The 12444-nt window shown below is 45.2% G+C and overlaps 1 protein-coding gene across 4 annotated transcripts in view; it reads right to left on the reverse strand.

Moving 5' to 3' along the window:
* The window catches only part of GNAS (GNAS complex locus), a 788088-nt gene that overhangs the window by 214755 nt on the left and 560889 nt on the right, over positions 1-12444 (reverse strand). The window lies entirely within an intron of this gene.

Raw genomic sequence — 12444 nt, forward strand, 5'->3', positions numbered from 1 at the left:
ATATTGACCTATCCTTCCCCCCACTGGTGTTGTGTGGGGGGGGGGGTGAGTGACGTGTGAGTCACTGCTTGTTGGTAGTGGTTTTGGGGCTTTGAAATCTTCCTCTATTTCTAGGGAATTGCCCTCCTCTATACTGGCCCCGAAAGCCTCCCCTGTACTGTCCCTGGTAGGTGGACGGTGCGGACTGTGAGGTACTAGCTTGTGTGGCCTGACCCCGAAACCCTCCTCTAAAAGGTGTTTTGCAGAAGGTGGTATAAGATCCTCTGCTCTGCGGGGAGTAGAGTGCGCCCATGGCCTTGGCAGTGTCAGTGTCCTTTTTGAGCTTTTCTATGGCTGTGTCGACCTCCGGACCGAACAGAAGTTTTTCGTTTACTGGCATGTTAAGTACTGCCTGCTGAATTTCTGGCTTGAATCCAGACGTTCTGAGCCATGCGTGCCTACGGATGGTAACCGACGTATTAATGGTCCTTGCGGCTGTGTCTGCTGCATCCATAGAGGAGCGTATTTGATTGTTGGAAATGTTTTGACCCTCCTCAACAACCTGTTTTGCTCTTTTTTGTAGATCTTTTGGGAGATGTTCAATGAGATGCTGCATCTCATCCCAGTGGGCTCTGTCGTATCGCGCTAGCAGCGCTTGTGAGTTTGCGATGCGCCACTGGTTTGCTGCTTGGACAGCGACCCTCTTCCCGGCTGCATCGAACTTTCTGCTTTCTTTATCTGGGGGAGGTGCATCCCCAGAAGTGTGTGAATTTGCCCGTTTTCTGGCAGCCCCTACCACCACAGAATCTGGTGGCAGCTGAGAGGTGATGAATACAGGGTCCGTAGGAGGCGCCTTATACTTTTTGTCCACTCTAGGCGTTGCTGCCCTACTTTTAACTGGCTCCTTGAAGATCTCCTTTGCATGGAGTAGCATGCCTGGGAGCATAGGCAGGCTTTGGTAGGAGCTGTGGGTGGAGGAGAGGGTGTTAAATAAAAAGTCATCCTCTACTTGTTCAGAGTGTAGTTCCACATTATGGAACTGTGCTGCTCTAGCCACCACTTGTGAATAGGCTGTGCTGTCCTCAGGTGGTGATGGCCTAGTTGGGTATGTGTCTGGGCTGTTATCAGACACTGGTGCATCGTACAAGTCCCACGCGTCTTGATCTTGGTCATCGTGGCTCATGGCGGTGTGAGCTGGCGAATGTGACGGGGTGTAAGTTGGCGAAGCCGGAGTTACAGGTGGAGGCGAGGGAGGAGGTGTTACCTTCTTTGCTGTTTGTTGCTGAGGAGCCTCTAGTGTTATAAACTGAAGTGTTCTCTTTCTTTTGACAGGTGGAAGGGTAGTGATCTTCCCTGTCCCCTGCTGAATAAAGATACGCTTTTGCGTGTGATCCACTTCAGTGGATTGCAGTTCCTGTTCGAATCTGTGTTTTTTCATTTGTGAAGACATAGAATGTTCTTCAGTATAGGAGCCTGAAACTGGGTCTGTTGGTGCTTTTTTCGGCTCCGAAAACCCTGTTGTTTGTCTTTTCGGCTCCGAGGTAACCTTCCTCTTCTTTTGTGCCGAAAAATCTTGGCCTCTATGGTCTTCGGCGCCACTGTCTCGGCGTCGATCCGTGTCGACACCGAACTCTCGGTGTCGATGCTTCTCTTTAGCACTCTCTCGGTCCCGAGGAGGCTGCGTGCCGGTGTCTCGACCGGAGTCGGACGATCTCGACACTGAATGGGCCTTTTTCGGTGCCGATTGTTGGTCACCGGGAATTTGGGTTGAGCCATGGCCGGTTGGCAGTGGCGTCCCCTGGGCCTTTTTGCCTTTTTAAGTTCTGATCTCGACGTCTTACTCACAGTTTTTGTATTGTCGAGTTCGTCGGAGTCTGAATCCTGGATGGAAAAGGATTCCTCCTGTTCCTCTTCTGTCTCGAACTGTCGATGCTCCTTTGGCGTGGACGCCATCTGCAGTCTTCTCGCTCGACGGTCGCGCAGAGTTTTTCGGGACCGGAACGCCCGACAGGCCTCACAGGATTCTTCGCTGTGCTCGGGTGACAGGCACAGGTTACAGACCGAGTGTTGGTCCGTATAAGGATATTTGTTGTGGCATTCAGGGCAGAACCGAAACGGGGTCCGTTCCATCGGCGTTGTTCTCCACGCGGTCGGGCCGACTAGGCCCCAACAGTGTGCCGAAATCTACCCCGAAGGGCACCGAAGCTCTTCGATGTTCAATGCGTCGTCGTATGTGTTTATCTCGAACCGGATCGCAACGATACCGTCGAAAATCTTCAGTTTTCAGCTATCTTTCCGTTCCGAAACTCGGAGCGACAGGAACACGTCCGAACCCGATGGCGGAAAGAAAACAATCGAAGATGGAGTCGACGCCCATGCGCAATGAGCACAGAAGGAGGAGTCACTCGGTCCCGTGACTCGAAAACACTTCTTCGAAGAAAAACAACTTGTAACACTCCGACCCAACACCAGATGGCGAGCTATTGCAGAACATGTGTATCTACAGCGACAGATGCCATCGAACATGTAGTTATGGAAAGGTATACATTTTATTCTAGGGAACAGAAGGTGGATGAATCCATCGACCAGTATATGGTGGTACTGAGAGGCCTTGCTGTTAATTGCGCTTTTGATTGTATGACATATGATCAAGTTTTAAAAGATCAGTCTTTAATGAAAACTAAATCAAAAAAAAAATACAAGAAAAGTTATGGTCTTCAGGAAAAATATATTTAAAAACAGCTGTTGAGGTGCCAGGAGCATTGAAATTACAGAGGATTGTATGCAGACTATGAGGAAGGAAGTTTAGGATAATGACACTGTGTGAACTGTCGGAAGTAGTAGAGATGGTAAGGAAAAAAATAAATGGGCAGTATCACGTTCTGTTGGTGGGGATAACAAATCTGGATCTAATAACAAAGACAAATTGTGTTTTAGGTGTGGTGCCAATTCGCATTTTGCAAATTTTAGTGGATGTCCGGCAGTTGGGAAAGTTTGTAGTATGTGCAAGAAAAAGGGACATTTTGCGCGAGTCTGTAAAGGTTTTGGAAGGAAAGTGAGTTGCTTTGTGGAGAGTGTGGACAATAATGAATTTGAGGAGAAAATGCAGAACATGGTATTGAGCATTCAGAGTTGTAATACCAAGAAAGGAGATCTTCAATTTCCCAAGTGTTTCGTGAAGATAGATGGTGTACAAGTTGAAGTTATGGTGGACTCGTGTGCCTGGTACACCATTATGGGCAAGACCATGTTCAACCAATAATGGCCTGGAAGGAAATTATAAAACACTAAAACCAGTCCCTGCAGTTTTTCTGGCCACAAGAAGTGTTTGGGTGAAGTTTTCATGGCAGAATGTGGGACAACAATTTTGGTTTGGCTGCATATATGTGAACTGGGATTAAAAGTGGACCCTTGTGCCAGTCCACCAGTGTACACTGTGGGAACGGATAATGTGCAGAATGATTAGTACCATGACGTAAAGAGAATGTTCCCCACTGCGTTTAGCAATCGCTTGGGGAGTATAAAAAAAATTCCAATTTACTATTGTGTTAAAGGAAAATGCTGTTCCTGTAAGACAAAAGGTGAGGAATGTTCACTTAAATTACAGAGGGAAATTGAAGGGAATTTTAAGGGATTTATGTGACAAGGATGTTATTGAACCTATTGAATGTTCGGATTGGGTTTCTCCGATTGTAATTTCAGTGAAATCTAATGGGGACCTCAGGTTGTGTGTTGACCTGCGGGCACTCGATGCAATTTGGGTAGATGCATTCCCTTTACAGAATCTTCAAGAATTGATGTCGTCCATCAGAGATGCAACAGTATTTTCAACTATCGATTTGGCGAGTGCGTATCATCAAATACACCTGAATCCGGAGTCTAACATTGTACAACATTTATTACACCAGAAGGAATGTTTCAATATAAAAGAATGCTGTTTGGTTTGGCTAGTGCACCTGCAGTTTTCCAAAGGGAGTTATCGAAGATACTTTCAAATGTTAAGGGGGCAAAGGTATTCCAGGACAGCATATTAGTATATGGTAAGGACAAAAACGAGCATGACAGTCATTTAAAGGCAGTATTGCTGGCATTGAGAGACTATGGTCCAACTGTTAAAGATCAGAAGGGTAAATCTGGAGAAAGTCGAGTAGAATATTTAGGTCATATCATTCCCAAGGATGGTATTCGGCCTAAGATTAGTCATGTGAAGGCAATTTGTGAAGCTCCAGAACCTAAATGCAAGGAACAATTGCTATCATTTTTAGGACTCGCAGAGTTTTATTCCCATTTTGTGGAGAATTTTGCATCTAAAAGTGGAGAATCTCCGTGCCTTGTTGAGGAAAAATTTGACATTTTGCTGGAATCAGACATGTCAAGGAGTTTGCATCTATAAAAGAGGAAATTGTCAACACATCCTGCCTTGAATCGTTCGATGAAACTGCTAAATGTACTATATTAGTGGATGCTTTAGGATATAGTATTGGAGCAGTACTGTCTCAACGGAAGAAAGGGAACACGTGGGTGGTCGCATATGCTTCTCGTACCTTGTCTCAAGCAGAAAGGAACTATTCTGTTATTGAGAAAGAGTTGTTAGCTACTACTTGGGCTGTACAACGATTCAGAATGTATGTACGGGGCGCAAATTCAAAATCTGTACGGATCACAAGCCTCTAGTTAACATTTTGAATACAGGAGGGGGAAAGAACCTTACTCATAGGTTGGCTTCAAAACTACAAATGTACCATTTAGAGATTTTTCATCTTCCGGGAAAGAGTAATTGCGTGGCGGACGGGTTGTCTCGTTTACCACTATGTCATGGTAGTGTTGAGAAAGTTGACGATGGGGAATGTGATGTTGCGTTCACCCATGATGATGTGATGTTTCTGCAAAACGTGGGTGAGGATGGTGGAATATCTGGATATGAGTGGATGAGGGAAATGCAGAAGGACAAGGTTTTGTTGGAAGTGAAGGATTTTATCTTGAAGGGGTGGCCATCAGAACAGAGTTTGCGGGGTGAGTGTAGTACATTTTGGAAGGTTAAAGAGGAATTGTCTGTATCAAATGATATTATTTTGAGGGGTGATAAAATTGTGCCACCCTATGGTATGCGTGAGACTATTGTCAGGTTGGGGCATGAAGCCCATGGTGGCATGGCAAGTACCAGGAGAAAGATTAAAGAAGTCTTTTGGTGGCCGGGTCTTGATGGCATGGTGGACCATTGTGTGAGAGAGTGTAGCAAGTGTGCACTGAGTGATAAATCAGTGAAACCATTAGTGGTGCCATTACAGATGGTTGAACTACCAGATGGACCGTGGCGAAAAGTTGCGATTGTATTTATGGGCCCGTTCATTACTTTACCTGCTAAAGAAGCCTATGCTATTGTTCTGTTTGATTATTTTTCCAAATGGCCAGAGGTTTGTGTGGTTGGCAATATACCACTGATACTGTTATTGAGTTTTTGAAGGATGTGTTTGCGAGGGAAGGCTTACCAGAAACTATTGTTTCAGATAATGGGGTGCAACTTACCTCTGATAAAATGCAAATGTTTCTAAAAAACTGTGGTGTAAATCATGTGAAAGTATCATTGTATCATCTAGAGGGAAATGGCCAGGTCAAGAGATTTAATAAAGTAATCAAGGAGACTATACAATTAGCTTTGGCATCTAATGCATCCTGGAAAGAAGCTATCCAAAATGTGTTGCTATCTTACAGGATTACACCACATTCAGCTACTGGCAAAACACCTTTTGAATTGTTGAGAGGTCGGAAACCATCTTCTAGATTAAGTTCTTAGTGGTTAAGGAACAGGAAACAAAAGAATTTAGATAGGAATGATTTTAGTTCTGTGAGGGAACGTGTGCAAGAGTACCAAAATAAAGTCCAGAGAAGAATTAACAGTGGTATGATACCTATTCGGAAAAGTCAGAGGGAAAGGAAATTATTTCAATGAGTTTGTGATGGATAGTATATAGGTAATGGCTATGGTACATATTTTTTTTTTTATTGAAATTGTGTACATGTATATAATGGGGTGTGTGCTTTTTGGTCCTTTTGTTTGTTTAGTAAGGGAGACACATTCGATCTACGTCGCGGGGAAGGGGAAGGGAACCTTTGTGTGGGGATTTGATGCAGGCTGTTAGGAACGACAGCAGTTGGTGGACATCGCTCCTGCTTTGAACCAACGCATTTACGAAAAAAAAGTATTTTTTCCTCACCCGATTGTCCTCGTCTTAACAAGTGTCTAATAGCATATGTTCAAGAACAAAGAGGGAGAAGGTTGTGGGGCTGGGTCTGTCCTCCTTATATCCTACATATAACATTACATAGGAGGCTCAGTGAAAAGTGCTACCACAAGATGCACAGGAAAAAGGATTTTCCTGTTAGAAAAACCCTCACCCACCATGGTTTCCCCTTGGTGGCATGCTTCATCACTGGGTTTCTTCCCGTTCCGCTACGGAGCAGGGCTTGCTACGACCTACGGGATACGTGGGATGCACTGATGTAGTCTTGTCAATGTGAATCACAGGAGGGACAGGAGTGGTGTGGTCTTGGGTGAGTTAAAAATACCTGTCTCCTAGTAATTCCAATGATTTACTAGGTCTCTTGGAGGTGGTATGATTAAAAAGGGGCTGCAGAAGTGGGGGATGTAATGTACCCGACTTCCTAGTCTACATGTTTCGGAGTCTTACCCCTAGGCTCCTCTTCAGGACCAAGGTGGACTCCCTGGTGCCACTCCTTGTTTGACTACCTCTAATCAAAGCATAAATAATACATGCTCTGTGATATGGTGCACTTCACCTTACTAATGGTTTATGGTGTCCCTCACTGATACCTGTGGAAATACAAGAGAGGCATAGTTGTCATAGCCCCCGTTTGAAATGGGCCGCTATATAAGTTGTTTTGGGTGCGGTGCCACCTATTTGAAAACTGCACCCCACTCGTGAGGAACGGCACTCGTGAATATCAGGACTGAGAGACTAAAGTAATGCCTACACGGAGGCAGGCCCCGCTCCTTCCTTCGAGCAAGGGTGGAGGACGCCCATGAGCTGCGTGGGAGAGGGACTCTGCCAAACATGCCAGAGACTCAAGAGGCACCTGGCTTGGACCCATGTCCACGGCTCCCTGGCCAGGAACTGGGACGAGCATGAAGCCTAAAGACCAGGCCGATTAACAATCAGCAAAAGGAGACTTCAATCACGCCCGTTGGGACCCCACAGCAGTCAGTGGTGCAGTACCTGTGGAGAGGTCTACTACTGTGACACCAAATATGGGGCAGCTCTCTATCTGCCCTCCATCAGGAACTAACTTTTTCAAGGCTCCAAGTCTTCTCCTCTCCATTGATTCCCCTCCCCTTGCCTGCGGAGGGGGTGGGCCACAAGAACACACCCAATACCCCCGTTCCAGCCTTGGTGGCTGATCGGACCACGCAGCTGACAGGTGGCATTTTGGGAGGACACTTGACCACCCCTGTGAGAGCCGTGCTCACGCAGGCCACCTCAGATAAGCTTGGCAATACACACTGCTGCTTGCCCCAGGGACAGACCAACACCTCTTGCACCCTGCTCCCACAAACCCCAAGATATCCACATGCATCAGGGCACACTCCCGCTTATTATGCCCAGAAACAAACCCACGAGAGAGAGAGCTCAGTAACCTCCTTCTGAGACAAAACCTCATCGGCCACTAAGAGCAGAAAAGGGGACTCTGTTGACTAGCAGGTAATGACTCCTCTTGCCCTCTCCATTATGCAGGACTACATAGAGAAATTCCTTGCTGATATTTGCCAGGAAACAGGCCACCCCCAATCCACTACGTGCCCTGGTCCCTGGCAACCCCAATGGTGAACAGCCCAGAAGCACACCTGCAGCCACAAATGCGCAGCCGCCCAATCCTCCAGCAAGGCAAAGGCTAATATCATCACACGTAATTCCTACGACTTAGACGGAACTGTAGTTCCTTTACACAGTTTGACCAACAAGCTAGTTCACTACAGACCAAACTTTATGAACGCCACTATCCATCAAAGGTTGTCAACCTGGCTCGCAAAAGAGCCAGGAATAACCATAGGGAGGGTCTATTAGAATATAAAGAGAAGGCTCTACAGACGTTTATTACCTGTGTCTCGACGTTCACCCCCCTTTCCAATGACATTAAGAAATTGATCAAAAAACGTTGGTCGATATTAGAAAGTGGAGGTACCTCAATGCCTAAACCTCTATTTGCTTTCAGACGGACTTCGAATATCAAGGACATAGTGGTCCATACACGTCCACGTGCATTGCATGACACCTCCACCCAAAGAACATTATGGGACCTACCCCCAATTGAGGGCCACTACCCGTGCGGTAATTGCAATGTATGCGCACTGACTGACCAAACAAGGTCATTGGACCTAGATCCTTTTGGGAGATGGTTTCTAAAAAAACACACAAATTGCAATTCAAAGAATTGCATTTACATGATCACGTGCCCCTGTGGACTACGTTACATAGGGATGACCACACGCCCTGTGAAGATACGTATCAATGAACACAGGAGCAACATTAGATGCCGCAGAATTACTACCAAACTTAGCGCTCATTTCATTGACTTTCCCCATACCCCAGATGAGTTATGGTGGGTGATTCTGGAAGCACCAAGAACAACACAGAACGTTACCCAGTCTCTTTTTAGAATCGAACAACGTTGGATTTTTCGACTGGATACCTCAATTCGGGGATTAAATGATGATATTCCATGGTCCTTACTCACCCCTAGATAAATTATGTCTTCTTACCAGCAATTGACATTCTCTGACAATTGAACATATTGACTATTTTTGTAATCTCTATTATGACATAATCTCTATACTCGTGACCCCTTTATATGATTTTGATAATTTTAATTGTCTCTCTATTATGACATAATCTCTGTATATGTGACTCCCTTATATGATTCTAATGATTCTATTTGCCTGCTGAGGGTTTGACTATTTTGTCCCATTACCAGCGTATTTAAGATTCTGGCATTAGTAATTCACATGTTTGGAGTCTTTTACTACCTTTTACTATAAAGGTTCTTACAATTTTTGAATTGTTTTCACTTTGTCCGGACTCAATAGTTTTGAATTCGGTTGTTTTCCTTTCAAAAATGGCGACGGAGCGGAAGTCCGTCTTTGATTTTTGTTTTTTTGTTTCTATGACTACCTAACAGACAGCGCGAGACGCGCGCACATTAGATTGCACTTCCGGGTCCTCAATACATATTTGAGGACCACGGAGATACGCTTTGTTGTTGGCACAGGGACTTTATCAGGAGGGTAGGTGCTAAATGCCCTACGTACCGGCAATAGAAGTAAGTACTTTGTATTGTCTATACCTGTCCTTTACCGCTGCTCCAACGAAAACCCCGGGGTGCGTCCATAGGATCCCGACGGTGGATAGGTTGAATTCTCTTCCTTTCACCGCGATCGTTTTAGTATTTTGGACAAAACGGGCGATATCACTTGTTATTATCTTATTACCAAGCTCCTGTGCGATCTGATTTTATTATATTTTTTTAAAAACAAATTTCCGATTTTTGTCCGCGTTTTGACTTTACAACAATACCTATATTTGAGACAATTGTTGCACTTGATTCTTGACTGTTTTTGGTATTACTCCTGATATTTTCTTTTACACTACTACGATATTTTCTTTTACACTACTACGACATTTAGATTGTTTGTTCCGGTTCCTGATTTTGATTCCCATGGTGCTCTATCCACAGACCGGGGATGGTAAGCCTTAAGAAATGTTTTATATTTTAGATTATTATATGTTTTTCTGTCTTGCGCATGATGTACTTAATCTAATTGCGTTCGTGTGCAACTAATGGGCACTCTATTTTCTACATGTTGTTGCTTTATTTATTTTCTAGGGCGACCTTGACTGACATAAATAACTTCACAGTAAGTGACTGTGTTTTTTCCTTAATTTTTGCTCCTATTTGTATTTATGATTTTTTGGAGAAGTTTTTCTATGGTCCTGATGAAGCGTCGAGGGATCCGTATGGACCACCGGACGCGAAACATGTAGACCCTTTCCTGAGGAGCCACTTTTGGGTTTTTCCTCTAATTTATATGTTGTGTGCGAGTAGATGAGCATTATAACTCAGTTTTACTCCCCTCTTGGTTTTTAATTTTGGTCTCCATCACAGTAGTATTGATTAAAACCATGATTATTGAATGTAGATGGATAACCAATTTTACTCTTGTCTTCTCTCCTATATTGCTTGGGTAATCTCTGATACCCTTTCAGACTGATTATTATCTCTAACTAACAGTAGTGCATATACGGTTAAGAGCCCCCTCAGTGGAGCCCGTTAGGCATTGCAGCACCGGCCTAACGAGGAGCTTTCCCAATGATGAAATCATACATCCAATGTGATGCTTGAGGGTTCTCGCTCCTGTAGAAAATAGTCCCGGTTAGTTATTATTTGGAACAGTGTACCCTTCTTTTCTTACTAATATCATCACACCTTCAGAAGTTGAAGACATAACTCCCAAACGCCTCAGCGGAGATCTAGTCTGGCAGGTCCTACACATCACCACTTTTTGGACACATGATCCGGCTCCTGCTAGCTTGTGCCCATATTCACTGCATGGCTCATGGCTTGAACTCTTACCACTCGCACAATGTCATTCCTATTTATACTGCTTAAGCTCACAGACTATGCAAAATCCACGCTGAGGAGGCAGGCACCATTCTTGGCCTCCTCCCCTCGCCCTCTCCTACTGAGCTGTATTTCCACCGAGGGGGTGTTGACCCAGTACGGGGGAATGTCCCTCCAGCTCCCTTTGGATCGGTTTACTCCGGTGGGCCCTGTTGGCCCTTTGCATTCTGCCTTCCCTTATTTATCCCCAGTTCTTTACCAGCCAGGTCTCTAGCTCTCTCTTATGCCTCTCCGGGACAATCACTGCAATGCACTTGGGCCATGTTCATGGACTCCCCCTCTTGATGGTGCAAAGACAGCCTCTATATAGGGACTCTGTCCAGTACCTCCTACATGAATAGCATTCCTGATCTAAAGTTACTATCCCTCAATGTGTGAGGGCTTATTTCCCCCAGTAAGCGGCGTCAAGTCTGGCGATACCTTCTACAACAGGACCCAGATGTAATTTTTTTGCATGAAACACATCTACTTAAGTCGGACATGCAGTGCATGGCTCACCCAAAATAGCCGCAACAACACTGGGCATATACAGATTCCAAAACCCTGGGAGTCTCTATCCTTTGCAAGAAGATTTCTACTCTAAGATCTAATTCAAACAGAGACCCTGGTGGGCGTGCTCTCACACTAACTATACTAAGGGAAAAAGACACGCTGATACTTCTTAACCTTTATGCCCCTAACCAAGTGCAGGACACATTTATACGACACACTCTCCGGTAACAACTCCGCTTGATCGAAGGCAATATGATTGTGGGTGGAGACCTCAATCTGGTCTGGGATCCAGAATTGGATAGGAATGCTGCACACACAAAGGGCACAGGAAGTATATATACATTTTTTTAAGAAAGAGCTCTCAAATGCTGGACTAGTTGACGCTACCTCTATCCTGACACAAAAGACTACTCCTTCTAGTCCCATGTCCACCTTTCTTATTGTCACATTGACTACCTTTTTGTCACTCCTTCTCTTTTATTCGCTTTAACATCTGCCCAAATTTCTGATATTTCTATATCGCATACCCCCTCCAGGACCCCCTCTTCCCCCGGGCCAGCAGACAGATGGACCAAATGAGAGGCTATCACTGAATATTTCAGACTTAATTTGCTCCCTGAAATGAGCCTCCCCACCCCCACACACACTATGGGAAGGCTTTAAAGCCACCATCTGAGGAGCCACCATCTGAGGAGCCACCATCTGAGGAGCCACCACCTCTATTGCCATAGCTAGAACGTCACAGGTTTAAGGCAAAGCATATAGAAGATATACTCAACCTAGAGCGCTCCAACACCATCACACACAACATGTGAAACGCCAACTCACTGTTCTGTGGGGGCCTCTGCGAGCGCACAGAGTCAAAAAGGCAGAATGCTCCCACCTGGCGCTAAAACCACTTATAACAAGGAGGAGATAAAGTGGGCACTGTCCTAGCACGCAGGCTTGCCAAAAATAAACCAGAGCCCACATTGCCAAACTTTGGACAGAGAATTCAGAGTGGGCTATTCGAGAATCAGACATACAAGAGGCCTTTCTGGCCTTTTATCAATGCCTCTACATCTCGGGAGGGAAAGACCATGTCGCAATAGATTCCTCTCTACAGACTTCTCATTGGCAGACACTGCCTTCCAACCTGGTTGATGACTTGGAAGAGGCCTTTACAATAGCAGAGCTCCATAGGGCCCTGAAAGGCCTTGCTAAGGGCAAATCCCCTGGCCCAGATGGCCTTCCACCATCCTTCTATATGATTTTTTTACTGCAGCTCCAAGACCAACTGTT

The sequence above is a fragment of the Pleurodeles waltl genome, chromosome 7, assembly GCF_031143425.1.
Source record: "Pleurodeles waltl isolate 20211129_DDA chromosome 7, aPleWal1.hap1.20221129, whole genome shotgun sequence".
In the NCBI taxonomy this organism is placed as follows: domain Eukaryota; kingdom Metazoa; phylum Chordata; class Amphibia; order Caudata; family Salamandridae; genus Pleurodeles; species Pleurodeles waltl.